The 19,988-nt window shown below is 41.4% G+C and overlaps 1 protein-coding gene across 16 annotated transcripts in view; it reads left to right on the forward strand.

Annotated features, from left to right (window-relative positions):
• sox5 (SRY-box transcription factor 5) overlaps positions 1 to 19,988 on the forward strand; it is a 396,739-nt gene that overhangs the window by 166,208 nt on the left and 210,543 nt on the right. The gene's annotated exons all lie outside the window — the stretch shown is intronic.

The following is a 19,988-nucleotide window of genomic DNA, read 5'->3' on the forward strand; positions in this document are numbered from 1 at the left end:
TAGATCTAATATGATAGATATTTCTTCAAAAGTGGGAATCTGGCACAGGAGTGGTTAATATTATGGGGGTAGGTCATTGAACGCCTTTTGAATGCACCACCTGTGTTTCTGTTAAGTCCTACCATTCCCCAATAGTCAAAACAGCACGCAGAGGACATACAAGTAACAGGCTGATTACATGCAGACTGAATACCAGTGGGGACCACTATTTATATATCACTTCATATTCTGTCTGGGTAGCTTCCAACCTGACGACATGAGCATTGATTTCTCTAGCTTCCCATAATTTCTTGCCCCTCCTCCTCCTCTCTTTATCTGTTCCCCATTCTTGCTCCCCTCTTTCCCCTTCCCTCCTCCTCACTTGCCCATCACCTCCATCTTGTGCTCATCCTCCTTCCCTTTCTCCTGTGGGCCACTCTCCTCTCCTAGCAGATTCCTTCTTCCTCAGTCCTTCACCTTTTCCACCTATCACCTCCCAGCTTCTCCCCTCACCCCACACACCCACATTCCCCCCACTCACCTGGCTTCACCTGTCACCTGCCATCTTGTGCTCCTTTCCCTCTCCCACTACTCCTCCAATAGTAGGGTGATAGAATTCAGGTTCATGCTGGAGACCAAAATTAAAGAGATTAGTGAGGGTTTAAAGGATACCCCCAAATTTCATATTTTCTGGGTGATGCATCTTCATTTATGTCAAGTCTCTCCTTTTGGATTAATTAAAAGGAAGTGATTCTGTAGAATGAAGTGTGTGTGTCCTAAAACAAACATACTGTAGGCATACTGTTACAATCAATCTTTGAAACTTGTGTAACCTATCTCATCTTCTCTTTCGCTTCAACAAGAAACCCTTTAAAGTTCCGTATATATTTGGTATCAACAGAGCATGTTTGGTTTGTTGATGTTTTAACACAGGATCACCATGTAGCAGAACAAACCTCCACATCATGAAGAGTCTCATTCATATTTCTTGATACTGGAATTTAAATTATGCAAGTAAACAGGACATTGTAATGTATTTGTAGATTCATGATTTTCTTGACAACTCCATGCCATGTATCTTGCAAGAGGGAGATCAGCCTGTGAAATGATATTGTAAAGATGATTGTCTTTATATTATTTAGTACTGTACCACTCTGTTTCTGTAGGATAGGAACATTAGAACATGGACAGTCTGCATGGTTCATCAGTAAGTAATTATGTGTGACCTTTTCTCCATTTACCTGCCCTTTCTCCAAATTATTAATTACCCTTAGTTATCAAAAGGGAGCTGGATCCAAACATGGACTACATTCAGCAGCCCCGGACTCTCGAACCAATGGAACTACTTCCTATCATGAAAACTCTTCAGTCCAACTCAGTCATGCAAAACAAGATGCCCATCTAACTTGGGCCCACATTTGACCCATATCAGTGGCACGGTAGCACAGCAGTTAAAGCAGTGCCGAAAAGCACCAGAAGCTGGACCACGCTTGCGAGCTATCCCCAGCACATTCTTAGACTGTCGGCTGTTGATCAAATGGTGCATTTCCCCGCGTGTTTCCATGTTTTTGATGTACATGTGACAAATAAAACCTATCTTATAACCATTCCTATCTGTGTATTTGTCCAGGTACCTTTTAAATGTTGCTAATGCACCCACCTCAATCGCTTATTTTAGCAGCTCATTACCATATATATACCACCCTCTGGGTAAAAAAAACCTGCCTCTCAAGTCCCTATTAAATCTTTCCCTGTCACCTTAAACCTTTGTGCTCTCTAGTTCTTGATCCACTAAGCTGGGGGGCTGGAGGAAAGAAACTGTGCATTTTCCCACATGATTTCTGTATCTCTGTAACATCACCCCTCAGTCTCCTGTGCTCCAAGGAATAAAATCCTAGCCTGCCCAATTTCTCCCTATAACCCAGTCCTTCGAATCCTGGCAACATTCTCGCGAATCCTTCCTGCACTCTTTTCAACGTATTGGCATCTCTCTGAGAGAAAGAAGACAAAAGCTGAAGAAAGTATAACTGCAAAATAACCTCCCAACTTCTATGCTCATTGTCCTGATTGATAAAGGCTGGTGTGCCAAAAACCTTCTTCACCCTACCAATGATCCACTTGCAGAGAACTGAGTAGCAAGTTGCACTGTGTGTTGAGTAGTAAGTCATCTAGTTCCCATTTATTCTGCCAGCTGATACCATAATAACCTGTCAAATTATTCCCGTCCTTCCACTTTCAGAGAGTACTGTTATTATTTCTTTAACCTTCCCTTTTAATTTAAGTCCAGGTACCATTCTGGTAAATCAACACTGTGCTCGCGTTGAGGGCAGTATTTCCTTCCTTATAGTGTTTTACTCAGGTGTGGTGTAAGCATAGCTTTTTCTGACTACAGATTAATTTCTCCTTCTTTGTGCTCCAGTCTAGATCTAATCCATTGACTCCTTCAGTTATGTTCTGTCTTTTGTCCATGATATTATAATAATACTCATAGGTAAACCTCCAAGTCTCTTTAGACTTGCACTCCTTGCAGCTCTTTTATCATTTAGAAATTACTCAGTAATACTGTTTTTGACATATCGTACAAGCACTCGCTTACATTGAAGACTATTTGTCAGAATTTTACAGTATCATTCAATCTATTGATAGTAGTAATTTAGTACTTCCATTTGATTTTACACGCATTTCCATCTACCTTTGTGTTATTGACAAACTTGGACTTGATTTCAATGCAATCATTTAAGTCCATTATAAATAAGATGAATAAAACACCAACATAAAGGAAACCTGCCCATTTCTCCCTATCCTCAGTTTCCGGTTCCTTGGTCTGGTAAATAAGTCATCTTGAATTACTTTTGATTCCACAAGTTTCAGTTTTATCAACTGCCTGCTGAAAGTCCATATGAATAGCATTATGATAAAGAACCCACCTATTATTATAAATAGGCGTGGAATCTAAATGATTATGCCATGATCATTGTCCATGGCCTATAAACAGGTAAATGGCATTTCCTTGCTCACTAGGTACTTCTTCAAAAAATAATAATCAAACACAACCTACCTTTTACAAATCAACTTTGACTCTCCATGATCAACTGTTTGTGCTTAGTTATAAAATGAGGTAATTTTCTGACAATCGTTGTTAGTCTAATTAGTCAATGCTTTCCTGATTCCTTTTCCTTTAACAATGGACTGGCAAATTCCAATCTAAATAAATGAATCAGTCACACTTGCAAATTTTAGTTTGGGCATTTGTAAAATTATCAGCTTAATGCAAATTATCAGCCTTTTTATTTTATCTATGCCCGGTCCTAATTTTAAATATTTCTATAATTTTGTCTTTTGTTCTCCTATGTTCCAAGGAATAAAGTCCTAGACAGGCCAAACTTGCCCCATAACTCAGGCTGTCTAGTCTTGGCAACATCCTCCATGCTCTCAGAAGATTTACTCTGCCTTATTACCATTTCTTCTCTACATTACAACAGTTACTCAGTTTATATTCATTATGCCAGGTTTCTATTCCTGAATCCATTTTAGCAACACAATATTTTGTTGTGATATGGGGATGTCATCTTCTTCATGTCTACCAGTTACTTATTTTCATTTGCTTCCTGTCCTTACTGTTTCCATGTTGATCTCGTCTTTTTTTTTAATCGTGATTTTTAAACTTTCCTCCAGGATCTGAGTCACTGAACAACACTGTTGACTCAAGTCTAGAAAGGCATAGGAAATTGCACTGGGCGTTAATGGTCAGATGTGTCGTTGAGTGGATTTGGAACAGCTGCTTATTGGTTATAGATACTGGAGCCTGTGTTCCAGATGTTTGCGCACACTGTCTTCACTGTCCTTCAGACCAAAGATCACTCAAAAAGGCCAATCTATCTAAATATTTGAAGTGTTTATCAGTGATAATATTGGCTGCTCAGTAATTTCATGTACAAGAGGCTTGTCATGACTATGCATATTGAATTTAATCAACAAGCCCACCACTTCATTTCTGCTTTGTTCCTGTCATGCTGATGTGGAGAAGCTGTGCATCAAGCATTCACTGAAATGAAAAGAGACCCCATTTTGGTGAGGAGGGGCGTGGTGTGAGGGATTTCTCTGAGTGTGCCTTCATTGCTATTTTTAATAGCAAGAGCAAGCATACCAGACACGCTTTACACAAGAGTATTTTTGGAGAATTTTCTCTAAGAGATCTTTACCACCTGAGGCTGTGGGACTCAAACCTCTGACACTGCTGCTGTTGCTTCCAAACCTCTTTTTATTTGAGTACTCAGGGGAGGGTTTGTGAGCTTAATAAGGAGAACAGGTCTTGAGTGGTGCTGGGTAGCAAGTGAACTGAGTCTTAAGGTTTAATTAAGGTGGCCAGGCAGACTTTATCGATCAAGGCCCACTCAAGACTGAATGGCTTACAGTATGAAAATGCATGAGGTACTATAATAATAGTAGTAGTGCAAAAGATGGCAAAGGATGAAAGGGCTTATTTTTAAAATTTCCATTATGTACAAATGTTTTAGTTTGGCCGATGACAACAGTGTGTCTTTGGATTGTTAGCTTGTAACTGCTCTTGAGAGAAGTCTTTTAAAGCAGCTTCCTCTTTCATGCTGAGTTCCAGTCCCCATCCATTTCCTTTTTTGGAGCTACACTCTAAATAACTTATTGTTCTTTTTCTATCTTGCAACTTTATTGTCTAATGCATGCACTGTATTGTCTTATGGAGCTTGCTTTCATTTAACACAATTTTATTCTGCATTTTCCCTTTCTAAATAGAAAACAACTTAAGAACAGTATCATTCAGTATACAGTATTAATTATGGAAGATTATCACTGAACCAAACACATTTCAATTTGGAATGCCGCTTAGCACTGACTGTGTACATGAACAATGAAGCTAAAATCAAACTGTGCACTATTGGTAACAAGCAGGTCATGCATTTGTACTCAGTTTCTCTTCCCACTCTTCTCTCAGCTTGGCTCAACTGTTGACATTTTTACCTTTGCATTATAAAGGTTGTAAGTCTAAAACCCATCCTCAACATGAGCTAATAACGTAGACTAGCTTTGTATCCAGAGAATACCACATCGTTGGAAATGTACCCTTTCAGCTGAGATACAAAACAAAGTTCTTTTTGTCTGCTCAAGTAAGCATAGAACATCCCATGGCTTCACTGCAAGAGGACTAGACACTTCCAGTGCACTGATCCACAATCAGTGAACAGACCAGTTATCACTTGCTTTTGGTAGTATCTTGCTATTCACACATTGGCTACCATTTTTTGACATACCAGCTATACCAATTAAAACTGCGTACACTCTTCCAGTTACCTTGTGGATGTGATGAGGTCAAATTTATCTGTAAAGCCAAGCACATAATAGGCCATTCACCTCATTAAGTCTATCCTACCCTTTGTAACCTCAATATTCCTTTAAATGGATTTGTAGGATCCCAATTTAATTAGGTAATTGTTGGTCTCTCTCCTCACTCCAATTACTTGGCTTGGTTCAACAACCCCCAATAGCTTTGGATAACTAACATATTAATATTAGAATTCTACTGCTTAACTACTTAGATTAAAAAAGTAGCAACATTACTGTTTTTTCAGTTTTGCTAAATGTTGTAACTTTATCACAGGAGTTTTATTGAAACACCTGACTAACTTACAACATCTCGTTTCATCTCAGATGAACTGGCTCAATACCTTAAAAGTATTTTTAATCTGAGTGAGTAGACATGTTTGTCAATTAGATAGATTATTGGATGGTTTGTAAAAGGATTAGAGATTGACCTGCTAGCAACAAGGGTAAGAGCAATAAATTACCTGCACAGCAGGTAGTAGACTAAACTCATTGACTCCAGCCCATATCAAAGGCCTTGGGCTTTGATAATTTCAGATCAGCACACTAATGGTTCAGTAGTCATGTAACCAGGCAAAAAGCATAGCACTTAAAGAACAATTAATATTATAATGGCTATCTGCTTTCTTGTATAAAAATCATGTGAACTGAAACATACTAACACTAAAATGAAGTTAGCCAGACTAGAAGGACAATCGTATTAAATGTGATCACTCAAATAAGATATCAGCTCGTGACCAGGCATGTTTTTACGTGGGTGACCTGAATCAAATTCAGATCATAAATGTTGGTGGTATTGTAATTGGCACACTCAGACTTACCACAGGTTTCATTTTTCATATTGAAAATAATAGCCTGGACTATGTCTTTAAATGGATTTACAGGGCCCCACTTTAATTACCCTGAACCATTGAAAGAAGCAGTGTGGATGGAATACTATACTACATATGCTTATGTATTAAAGTGTCTTAGCCTGAGTTCTCCAATCAACACCCTTCCCCCTCACAATCAACCACTCCATTGGCATAAGACCCTTAATCTAGGAGGTCTGGGGAAAAACAAACTCACTTATAGTGGCAGCCCAATTGATATGCTAGTCATAGCTGGGTCAAGCTCAGAGCTTCTGAATACAAACCAGCTTCTGTAATTTAGTTGCCTTTACCTGATGCTCCAAGGATCAGGAGACTTAGTGAATAGAGTTATTGATGAGTACAATGGCTGCTTGAGCTGCTTCGGGCCGCAATTTACTTCAACTAGAATGAGGACTAAACACTAACATATGTAAGTCTGACAATTAACAAAACAACAAAAAAAAAATAAAAAGAAGTTGGTTTAGACACCGTGGAATTTAAACCAGACTGTTCAGACCCCAGTGCCTTTAATTTTATTTTGAGCGACGCGCACAGAATGCTGGAGTAACTCAGCAGGCCAGGCAGCACCTATGGGGAGAAATGAACAGTCAACGTTTTGAGCTGAGACGCTTCATCAGGCCCATAGAGAACTGACTGGATAGCCCTGGTGAAGGATCTTGGCTGGAACTGTTGACTATTTATTTCCATACATCGATGCTGAGTTCATCCAGCTTCCTGTGTGTGTGTGTGTGTTGCTCAATATTTCCAGCATCTGCAGAATCTCTTGTATTTTTAATTTTATTTTCTTTTGATTTTTATATTTGACTCTCCTGCCTCAATAATCCATGCCAACCCAGTGCATTTTCTGACTTGCTGGCATTCTTTCAAATGCTGTCTCATGCATTGACGGTGGTTAGGTGCTTACTTAGTCCCCAGGTGTAGGATCTGAACTCACAATTTTCTGACTTCAAGGAGAGAGTTATATTCACTAGTGACACCATTCAGAAACATCACAAACTTGGTCAGTCTGTGAGGAAATTGGAGGGACATAGAAACTGATGTCAGAGGTGTTACCTGACATGCTGCTTATGGAAGGGGAAAAGAGCCAGGATATTCATTCCTCATTCATCTTGTTGGAAGTAGGCTTCGAATTGAATATTCTTTGAAGTCAGGATCAGCCGAGAATGACTAGCATCTTGCTCAGTTCTTGTCAAAGTGTTCACGATGAACCTTTGCAAGAAGAGAGCCTCCGGTCTATTTTCCTGTGTCGTGTCCAGGTCTCTGTTATCCTTCCACCGACACTGACAGAGAGTCCAGCTCCAATCCTCTCTCCTAATGCAATGCCGACCCCAGCAAATGTGGGTTGAGTTATATAGTCTGCCAATACTTTAGACTTCCAAGTTTTCAGACAGGAGAGTCTTGTGAGGAATCTGTAAACCATGGTTAGAAGAAAAGCTTAAAAAAAAGAGCAAAACTTGAAAAGACACAAGAACAAATGAATGACATGTAATTATCCATTCAGCTTCCGCAGCTGGCCTTTGGTCTTCCCGGCCTCAGCTGATCTCAACTAAAGTGGCAGAGAGAATTACTACAAGTGGTTTATTTCCTTCGATCTGTTGGGAGACAAAGTGGTTTGGTTCTGATTGCTGTCTAAGTAGCCGGAGGTACAATGGGAAAGGACTGGAGCGTAATCTCCAGAGTGAAATTAACTCCTGATGCTGTGAGCTAGGACATTAAGACTGGCCTCGTGGTGGGGGAGGATGCCCTCTGGATAATTATCTCATGACTTGTGACATTTTTGAAATCTGAAGGACGCTGCTTATCTTCAGGCAAAATGTCTTTGACCTGAAACATCAACTTTGTCTTTCCCTCACAGATATTCTTGGATATCAAAAACAAGAGGGAATAGGTTTATGATGAGGGGTAGGAAAGAAAGAGACTTGAGGGGTAGGAGCTTCATGCAGACAGCTGTTGATACCTGGAATGCACTTTCAGAAGAGTTGGTGGAATCAGATACAATTAAGAGGCATTTAGACAGACACTTAAATAGGCAAGATATGGAAATTCTGATGAAGGGTCTTGGATCCAAAATATCCTGACATGCCGATTTTCTTCAGCATTTTGTGTGTGCTACTCTGGAATTCCAGCATTTGCAGAATCACTTGTGTGTAGAAAATATTGTCCTAGTGGGAGCAAATGGGATTATTGTAGGTGGTCAAACAACTTGACATGGACGGGATGAGTTGAAGGGTGTATTTCTGTGCTTGACTCCATGGTCTGTTGAGGCCAGATGAAGGTCTCAACTGGAAACATCTCCCTTCACCGATGCTGCCTGGCCCACTGAGTTTGGTTCCAGTATCTGCAGTCTCTTGTGTCTCTAAAGGAACATGGAGGTGTTCAGAACTGCTTTAAGGCAGCAAGTTATCACCTAAACCACACTGCCTGAAAGGGTGGTGGAAGAAGAGGCACTAACAGCTTTGAATAAAGATTTGAATACATGCTTGTAAAGAAGTATTTTGGTAGAGAAAAGCAAAGTGAAAATCATTGTGTTGTCCTTTCAAAGAGCTAGCAGAGGAATGATGGGCTGAATGTTTCTGTTTTCCAAGTTTGTCTATTATTAGACAGCATTGGAAGGGAAAGAAACATATTTTGTCTGATTTGAAATTAGTTGAAAAAAAAAGACCAAATGAATTATTCTTAAATTTGGAAAGATGGCTGAAAGACAAACATTTGAGATCTTTGGAATCTCGTGCCTTGCAGGGAGAAAATATCTGCAGTGTCCCACCATGTACCATGTCTGGAGGGTTCAATGAAATATTTAACTTCATGTTAATTTGTTTGGCAGCTTAGACCACAACAAACTAATGTATCGTCTATGCAAAATGCATCATGCAGTGTAATTACTGACTACCTCAGCAGTTGGAAATAGTAGACAATTGAAGGTGCTGTTTATTCTGAAATCTCTGCTAAGTTCTGGTCCTGCTGTTAAGTCACACATCAAGACTAATGACCTATTCACAAAATAAGGAGTGCAAGTTCCTCAGCTATTGTTTTTGGATATAGATTTTGTTTGTGCACGCCAAGTGTGGCTTCCATTTATTATTGGTGTCAATTGCTCCATCCTCAACATTTCTCTCCAAACTTGGAGCATAGTTTATTTCATTTGGACTGATTGTTTGACTTGATTACTTGTCCTCACAATGTTCCAAGTAAGGATTGGAATCTTTTTGTTTTCATACCCATTCTGGAACCAACAGTGACACCGACCCCTGTTTCAGTTGGTAATCAGAAAGTGCATTGTTTTCGCAAGCAACACACACAAAATGCTGACCTCAGCAGGCCAGGCAGCATCTATGGAGGGAAATTAAACAGCCAATGTTTTGGGCGAGGACGCTTTACCCGTACTGGCATGCTATGTTGGTACCAGATGTGTGGCAACACTTGCGGGCGGCCCCCAGCACAGCCTTGGGTGCGTTGGTTTTTAGCACAAATGACACATTTCACTGTGTGTTTTGATGTACACGTGATAAATAAATCTAAATCTGGATTTGAAATGCCAACTGATTAACTTTCCTCCATAGATGTTGCCTGGCCTGCCGAGTTCCTCCAGCATTTTGCCTGCGTTGCTCAAAATTTCCAGCATCTGCGGAATCTCATGTGCTTATCATTTTCTCAACCTGTACATTGCAATCATTAAGGTACACCACCATCAATTCTTTGTTCCTGTTTCCACTTTCTCTCTCTCACAACCCTTCTGGTGAACTAGAAGTTGGCTGAATCCTTCCCACTGCTTTCCATTCCCCCTGCCTCCACAACCTCCCTCCTCCACCTCGTCCCTTCCCTTAATTTCAGGTGGTGAAAAGAATTAGTGATGTGGCATTTTATAGATTAATATGTACGCGTTCTAAAGGTGATACACTGTTTTGTTTTTCACCATCTACCACTGGGGTCAGTGTCATTGTTTTTTCCCGGAATTCTTTGAGTGCTTTTTAACACTTAGAAAGTGATTTATTTTCTTATGGATTCACTAACATACCATTGAGCCTTTCATTCCTGTCTTATTCTTTGGTGAAGCTATTCCTTTCTCACTTCTGGTGCATTGCAATTTTTTCCATGTCCACAATTCAACCAGTTCTGATCTGAAAGTTGCTATTGAAACAGCTTCCAGCTTCAAATCATAGAACATAGAACATAGAAATCTACAGCACATTACAGGCCCTTCAGCCCACAATGCTGTGCTGACCATGTAACCTACTCTAGAAACTGCCTAGAATTTCCCTAGCACATAGCCCTCTATTTCTCTAAGCTCCATGTACCTATCCAGGAGTCTCGTAAAAGTCTCTACCATATCCGCCCCCACCACCGTCGCTGGCAGCCCATTCCATGCACTCACCACTCTCTGCGTAAAAAACTTACCCCTGACATCCCCTCAGTACCTATTTTCAAGCACACTAAAATTATGCCCCTCATGTTAGCCATTTCAGCCCTGGGGAAAAAGCCTCTGGCTATCCACACGATCAATGCCCCTCGTCATCTTATACACCTCTATCAGGTCACCTCTCATCCTCCATTGGTCCAAGGAGAAAAGGCCAAGTTCACTCAACCTATTCTCATAAGGTACGCCCTGCAATCCAGGCAACATCCTTGTAAATCTCCTCTGTAAATCATATAGGTTATTTAAAATTATATCAGCTTACTGGAAGGAAGCCACCAAGATGGAAAACGGAGATTTATGAGGATGTTGACAGGACTGGAGGGACTGAGAAGATGAGCAGATGGGACTTTATCCATTTAAGCTTAGGAGAACGAGCAGTGATCTATAGAGGAGCATAGACAGGGTGAATGTGCACAGTCTTTCTCCCAGGGTTGGGGAATCAAGAACAGGGGGACATAGGTTTAAGGGTGGGAGGGGGGTGGGTTAGTTGTAATTTAGTAGGAAACTGAACGGCAACTTTTTCACCCAGAGTGTGGTCAGTATACAGAATGATTTGCCAGAGGAACTGGTTGAGGCTGATGCATTAACAACGTTTAAGAGACACTTGGACAGGTACATCAATAGGAAAGACTCAAAGGGACGTGGGGTAAACATGTTCAAATAGGACCAACTTAGATGGGTATCTTGGTCAGTTGGGCCAAAGGGCTTGTTTCTGTTTTCTATGACTCTATGTGGAGGAAAAAGAATAACACAAGGCAAGGGGAGTTTTACTTAAGTTAAAACTAATTGATGAGTTTTCTTTTTGCAAGTCCAAATTCTGCTTGGTGCTCTGATGGTAAACGGCTTATCAATATAGCAGCTTTAGAAATACTTTGGTGGAACGTGAAAGAGTGTGCAGAGTAAGTTGAATCAAAGCTTATAGAGAAGATTGAGGGCATTTTTATTGTAGATAACTGAATCCAAATATGAATTGCTGTCATGCATCCAAATGATCTACCATTAGAGTTGTTAAGGAGGTGTATGATGTGTTGGCCTTCATTAGTTGGGGAATTGAGTACATGAGCCATGAGATGATGTTGCAGCTTTATAAAACCCTGGTTAGACCACACGTGGAATATTGAGCTTAGTTCTGTTTGCCTCACTTGTAGGAAGGATGTAGAAGCTTTAGAGAGCATGCAAACAGCATACCATGATGCTGTCTGGATTAGAGAGCATGGTGCCTTATGAGGGTAAGTTGAGTGAGCTGGGGCTCGGTTGGAACAAAGGAGGATCAGAAGTGACTTGATAAGAGGTGTACAAGATTATCAGAGGCATAGATCGAGTGAATAGACAGAATTTTTTCCAGGGCTGAAATAGTTAATACAAGGGATCATAACAATAAGGCGATTGGGCGTAAGAATAGTGGGTACAGTATGTCAGAGAGTAAGTTTTTTACACTGACAAGGCTGGGTGCGTGGAACACCCTTCTGGAGGTGGTGGTAGAGATAGGTACATTGCGGACCTTAAAGGAACTTATATGAAGGCCCATGAATAATAGAAAAATGGAGAGCTATGTAGGAGGAAGGGTTAGATTAATCTTAGAGTAAATTAAAAGGTTGGCATAGTGTTGTGGGCTGAAGGCCTGCACTGTGCTGCAGTGTTCAATGTTCTGTTAACTGAGTTTGTTGGTGTTGATGGAAACGAGGCACGATGTGGTCAGGTAGCTGATGGTTTCTCAGTGAGCAGTGTGGCAGGAAAGTGCAGCTCAGCCATTGGACTCAAGTGAGAGCGCAAAGGCAATTTAGCTCTAGATCACTACTACCTGTTGACATTTGTTTTGTGATACAGAAGTCTGTAGATGCTGGAACCTGGATCAAATAAATGAGCAGCTGGAAGAATTCAGTGGGTCAGGCTGCTTGGGAGGAGCTTACTCAGCCTGAACCTCTAGCTTCCTCCAAGAGGACGTTTGTTGACCTTTGCTTTGAGTTGTGAGTAGGCCCCAGTTTGACTGTGGTGGCATCCTGGATGAGTAGTCTGTGGGAGTGGAGGGTTGTAAATGTAAAAGGGGTGTGGTGAACTGGCATGTTGCTTTGTATTCTCTTTTCATTTCAAATGAATGAAAAGACAGCAGAGAAATTGAGCATCTAGTTTGCTGATGTTTATACCTGCTCATTGCTGGAGTCCAATTTCACCCTGTTACTGTGGCGAATGGCACCAGAAGAAAGGCTGGATGGATGAAACACTGGGTTCTCACTGACCTCAACCCACAAGGGGCAGTACTCCAGTCCGCTGTGTCACACCCCAGGATGGGCATCAGACCATCGGGGTGTTGCAGGGTAAACAAATATTGACCAAGCTCAGACCTTCCTCACCCAAGATGGGGTCTCTAGCACAATGCCACCATTTGACTTGTGGCTGTTCTGTGGGTCAGTGTCACTTTCTACCTTCCATCCCATGAAACCTGGCAGGAGTCCCAGAACATAAACTGCTCTGAATGAACCGAAGTGTAAATGCCCACACACACGCGCGCACACACACACACACACACACACATACGTACATACATATACACATATACATAGGCACATGCATACACATGCACACCACGCACAAATCCATACTCAGTGCTCAGCTTGTGAGGTATACCTGTACAACTGGTCATTAATGCAAGTATCAAATCAACCAGTCATGTGGAAGCAACTCAATGAATAAAAGCATGCAGACATGGTCAAGAGGTTCAGTTGTTGTTCAGATCAATCAGCAGAATAGGGGAAAAATGTGATCTAAGTGACTTTGACCATGGAATGCTTGTTGGTAGCAGATGAAGTGGTTTGAATATCTCAGAAACTGCTGACCTCCTGAGATATTCATCCACAACAGTCTCTAGAGTTTACAGAGAATGCTGCAAAGGACAAAAATATATCCAGTAAATGAAAATGCTCTGTTAATGAGAGAGGTCAGAGGAGAATGGCCAGACTGGTTGAAGGTGACAAGAAGGCAATAGTCACTCAAATCACCACGTGTTATAACAGTGGTGTGCAGAAGAGTATCTCTGAGTGGACAATATATCAAACATTGAAGTAGATGGGCTACAGCAGCAGAAGACCATGACGATACACACAGTGGCCAATTTATTAGGTACGGGAGGTACCTAATAAAGTGGCCACTGATGGTGTGCACACCCACAGACAGGCATGTACATACACACACAAAGACACACGCACAAACGCGTGCGCACACAATTCACACTTACAATTACATCCACGTGCACATACAGATGCAGGCATACACATGTGTATGCACACACATATTTGCACAGATACACCAATGCACACATGACACATATACCGTATACTTGCACACATATACACATATGTCTTACACGCACGCGGGATGTTTACCAGAGGCATTAACTTTTAAGGTTGAAATGTGTTGTTGAATTTTCCACACACTCTCAATGATTAAGCCTTTTATTGAGTAGGTACAATTTGTTGCAGTCTATTTGAAGCAAGCTGAACCATGAGAATAGATATACTTTTGTAATGCATGTGAATTTCTGAAGCTGAGTAACGGACAGCAGGGTTCCTTACAAGCCTCGTAGACTGAGGTTGGAAATCTAACTGCCAAGCTGTACAACCTGAAGAATCTGAAACAATTGTCACTTCAACAATCCTGATGTGGTAGCAGATGGTTTGTTGATCCAATGTTAGCGTGGGAGACATCCACATGTGATTTTTACCATTTGGTAGTAATTAGTTTATTGAATAAATTAACATAAAGTAGAGTATACTTCAGGCACTATTTGCAATTATTTTTCCCAAGTCTAAATACTTCTGAAGGAATAAAAGAATCAGACAATCTTTTTGAAGAGACAGAAAGCACGTTTGATTATTTTTTACCTTAAAGCACTTGAAAATTGGCAAACTCAGCATATAAAAAACACAGAAGACCAGTTACAGAAGTGGGAAGTTAAGAGTTGATCCACTCCAGAAGCTCCTGGGGCAGTAAATAGATACGAAACGTACCGGGATACCTGATGTTGGTTTAAGTATGACATAAAGCATACACCTTGTACTTAGCAAAGGTGCATCCAGTTTCAGGAGCTGTTGCTGAATGGTAGCCAGTCATACAGGTTTTTGTGAAAATCAAAGCTGCCTTTTTTTTTGTGTTATTTCTGCTAATTTGCTTGTCCTGTGATCGGCCTCCACCAATGTTACATGAAGAACTAAGTAACAGTGGGTGGTGCTGATGTCAAACTACTCCAATGAGGTTACTGCGATCCTGGTCTCTGCATGGGCTTTGCACGTTTTCCCTATGACATTGTGGGTTTCCTTGGGGTGCTCTGATACCTAATGATGTGCGGGTTGGCAGGTTAGCTGGCCACTGTAAGTTATCCCTAGTATAGATGGATGGTATGACATTCAGAGACATTCGGCAGGGTTAGAGGCACGTGAGAGAGATTAGATTATGAGGAAGTAAGTGTTAACAACATCTTTCCATTAATAGGTTGACCAAAATGGTGCATGGAATATCCAAGTTTATTGTTTTTCAACTGTACACTGTAGGGTTATACTGTTGTATAGTAAACTCTACATTGTATATGCACATTATGTCAATGTGCACACCTGAAGAACAGTTTCTATTATTGTGTTAATATTAGTTTATGTGCTGTCTGTGATACATGTAGTGCGTGTTGCACCTTGGTCCCAGAGGAACATTGTTTCATGTAGCTGTATACAGCAGTATAACCCTACTGGTGTTGTCATAAATAATGTTGTCTGGGTGGTAGGGTGCTCATGGTAAATGAGACTTCACCAACTGCAGCATAACTTTCTAACTCCTATACTCAGTGCCCTGACTGATGAAAGCCAGTGTGCCAAACACCTTCAAAGTCAATTGGAGAGAACCTCACACAGTGTAGCAGTCCCTCAGCACTCATTAGAACTGCGGCAGGAACTTTATGTAAATAGTTGCTTATGCAGACCATGGTTCTGTACGTAGAGGGTAGAAGGGAGGTGAGGGCAATATTTTGTCTTTACGCAAGTATCATGTGGCCAATGGCAGACCGAGAATGCTCCTCAGTTCCAATTAGGTGAAGTGGGATTGAACACATTCTAAACTGCATTTTATGGAAGATTGTACATTTTATGGAAAGCAAATGTACAACGGGTTAGAAGACAAATTTGCTGAGGAGTATGTAGACTTTGCTTCTAGAGTTCTTTGTTGGGAACAATTTCGAGCCTTGAAAATACTATTAAAGCAACATAGGAAGCGAGGAGAATTTGTCCCACCATGTCATTCAAATGTCACTCAGTGGCCACTTTATTAGATATAACTGTACTCCTGTTCATTAATACATATATCTAATCAGCCAATCACGTGGCAGTAACTCAATGCATAAAAGCATGCAGACATGGTCAAAAGGTTCAATTGTTGTTCTGGACAAACATCAGAATGGGGAAGAAATGTGATCCAAGTGACTTTGATTGTGAAATGATTGTTGGCGCCAGATGGGGTGGCTTGAGCGTCTCAGAAACTGCTGATCTCCTGGGATTTTCATGCACAATTGTCTCACAGAGAATGGTGTGAGAAACAAAAAAAAGCATTCAGTGAGTGCCAGTTCTGTGGGTGAAAACTCCTTGTTAATGAAAGCGAATGACCTGACTGGTTCAAACTAAGAGGAAGGCAACAGTAACTCAAATACACACGTGTTACAATGGCGGAGTGCAGAAGTGCATCTCTGAGCACAGAAGTGAATGTGCTACAGCCACAGAAGACCACAGATACACACTTAATGGCCACTTTATTAGGGACAGATGGTATTTAATTAAGTGTCCACTGAGTGTATCGTTGAACCTGCTACAGAAGACCGGTGTTCACTGGCAGGGAAGCTGTGTCCTGTGACTTCGTCCATGTCTCCTCCACTCTATGCACAGTCATATATAGCAGGAGCTAAAACCAGTCATGCTGCATCTGCGGTTGCGTTGGCTTCCCATTCAAACCAGGCCACCTATCTGTTCCAAGGCGCTGCAAACTGAGACAGGCAATCTGCGCAGAGAATCACCTTTGCACCCCCACACAACACCTCCCTTCCCCCCCACCAACCCCCCAGCCACCCACCCATCTTCCATTAGCTGTTACCTCGTTACCAATACTGCATGATACTCCCTACAACCTTGGTGTCTGATACTCCCAGCTGATACAGATCTATGTGTTGATGGTGGTAACAGAGTTGATGATAGCTCCTTTGGCTCTGTTGAAGCGAGGCAGCTTTCTCCTTCAGTATTTTAAGAGAGCAGATGGCGCGTTATGAGTAAATAAGCACACTCATTTTTACGGGCGCTGTACTGCCTCTCTGCGCTGCACCTTCTACTGCGTGCAGACACGCTTGTGGAACATGCCGTGTGACTAGAATACCTGGACAGTCTGGTGCACACTGCAAGTTCTGTAACTCCTCCAAGCTCCAAAGACCTCACACCTTGCAAACCCTTCTGCCAAAAAACGAATCCTGATGACCCCCACCTGGAGTGCTTTCTGCTGTTGTCTCCTACCTTCTGTTGCAGTTTTTATCCTGCGTTTGCAGTCTACGTGCCTGCCCTTAAGCACAAGAAATATGATTTGGATGGCAGGATTTCATCAGTATTGAATATTGACAAGAGGCATTGACTTGGCTCTTGCAGTTCAAATATTTATTCATATTTATTTCTTTGTGGTGTTTAAAATATTTGATTCAGGTAGATAAAGAGAGAAGGATTTAAACGAGCAAGTCAAAAACAAAAGGGGAATGATCTTAAGCACAGCATAATTTATTGGTGCTGGTAGAAGTCAAAACTATGCACAAAGAATGTAAGAAACTTTACCTTCTAAAGATTCAGACTGATTGATGATTGTTGGGTAAAGATATCAAGGGCATTGGAGAAGAACTGAGTTGAAATAGATATTGTCATGATGTAACTGAGCAGAAGAACAGAATTAGGAGGCAAAGAGCATGTGCTATTGCTTTGTTCCCAAGAGCCACAGGTAACAAGTGACACGTCCCTTTGAACCTACTCCTCCATTCAGTAACTGCTGAACATACCATTTTTCCACTTGAGGAAAAATGCTGAGGAACTCAGCAGCTCAGGCAGTATCTATGGAGAGGAATAAACAGTTGACGTTTAAGGCTGAACTTCTGCCTGATCTGCTGAGTTCCTCCAGCATTTTAAGTGTGATGCCCTGTATTTCCAGCATCTGCAGAATCTCTTGTGTTTATTCTTCTGCTTGATCTCCATAGCAGAAGGACCACAGTCTAACAATCCTTTAATGGAGTCAGAGCCATATGCTGACCACCGAGGCTGTCTGTTGTTGAGGTCAACCATGGATGTCGCGTCGTAGCTGTCTACGTGATAACCAGCCAGTACACAAGTCAGGGCAGTGCGGTATCGAGAGAAAGCTGTTGCTCATGCTGCAGGCTCCCCTCCTTCATTCAGCTGATGAATCCAAAAGAACAGCAGAGACCAGTACAGTTTGGCACCAGAGATGTCACAGGAGTTGCCTGTCAGTGTTGAACGCAACATAGGACTGCCTTAGGGATTCCAGCCCTGGATTTATTCTTGGGTTTTACTCCCAAAGCCTTCCCCGTGAGTGTGTATAGCTGCAAGGCAGCACAGTCACAGGCAGAAGTTACAAACCCCACATAGGCAGCACGTGAGGTCAAGATTGAACCCTGGCCAGTGGTGCTGTGAAACTGATAGTCACACCAAAGCACCTGCCTGTCACCCCTAGATAACGTGTGCTTGAACTTCTCTGTATTAACCAACAAAAGAATAAAAATGTTTCTCCAAACGTCCACCCAAAAAATTACCTCATTTATACTGATAGAGCTTCTAGCTGACAATAAGCATCAGCTATTCAGAACTTATAGTGTCATCCATTTTGCCCATGTTGCTTTGAAAATGCTCATGTGGACCATGGACTCATCTATTTGTGGAAGACTGCAGGCAGGTTGAGGTTGGGTGGGGGAGGAGGAGGCCGCAGGTGAAAGTCAAAAGGTGGTTGCAGTAATATAAAAGGCAGAGAAGAATTTGCTGCAGAACTAATACTGTTCAAGCCCTATCTCTTCCGTGATCATTATTACAGGACCCCTGCATTATGGCTATTCAAGTATAAGAAATTTTCTTTTAACGAATTCATAACTCACTATGCAAAGATTTGAGTTACAGAATAACATCTGCTCTCACAGCATTCAGCATCATTGGGGTCACATCGACCATGAAGGTTGGATTGAAATAAAACATCATAGCACAGTACAGGCCCTTCAGCCCATGTGTTGTGCTGACATTTTAACCTCTTCCAAGATCAATCCAACACTTCCCTCCCATATAGTCCTCCATCTTTTCATCCAAGAAATTTATTTTTAAAAAATTCACCGATCACTGCACCAAAATTTGAGCTAAAGTCTATTCTCACATAATTTATGTGAAAAAAAGTAAAATAAATAAATATAAGGTTGTTGAATTGAAATGTTGACTATTCACCTCCCTCCGTAGATGCCACCTGACCCATTGAGTTCCTCCAGTGTGTATATCATCTCATGTCAGCTCCCGTTATCTGATATACATCACTCCTCAATCAGGCTGGATCTAAAAAGTTCTGAGAAAATGCTGCTAGCTTTTCAGGAGTGGGACTTCTCCCCGTTATCTCTCTCTTACTTGTCATCCAGTTGATCAGAAGAGATTAACAAGACTCAGGATTGGGGGCTGGCCATGTCTCTATGATTCCCCTCTTGCTCTTTTTCGCAGCACAGTCTTGTCTATTGTTCCCAATTTCCAGCATCTGCACTCTCTTGTATCTCCATTAAATAAACATGTCTTATTTTCAGCTCGTACTTGTTGGCCTGATTGAATGAAGATGCTCCTGCCATTCAGATGATATAGCTTCACATTACAGAAAATGACAAAATAGATCTTTTTCTATTAAGGCAGATCCCCTTCCCTTCTCCAATTTGTGGGTTGCTCAGGATAATTTTGATTTCCTTTTGCTTTGTAGAGGCTCAAAGTTGTTGCACCTCTTGGGTGTTTTTCTTAATCAAATATACCCCATATTCTTCAACACTAATAAAAGCTAGGGTTGTTAATTAATTGATGTTAACACCCGCAGTTAGTGTGAAAACCAATGATGGTGTTAATTTTTTAACTCATTAATCATGCTGCTGGAGTTTTTAAAGAAATTTTATTCTGCCTTCCATAGGCCACTTTCAGCCGGCACTTTACCTCAGAGCTCAGGCCAAATCCCCTGTGCCATCAAGCTGTCTATAGGTCCCTCATGTTGCCATGGAACTCTTCTTGTTGGGTTTTGACCAGATCCAGTGCTTCCCACCACCGGAATTCACTCAGCCAGCCTCTGTTGCC

The sequence above is a fragment of the Mobula hypostoma genome, chromosome 20 (assembly GCF_963921235.1).
Source record: "Mobula hypostoma chromosome 20, sMobHyp1.1, whole genome shotgun sequence".
NCBI lineage: Eukaryota > Metazoa > Chordata > Chondrichthyes > Myliobatiformes > Myliobatidae > Mobula > Mobula hypostoma.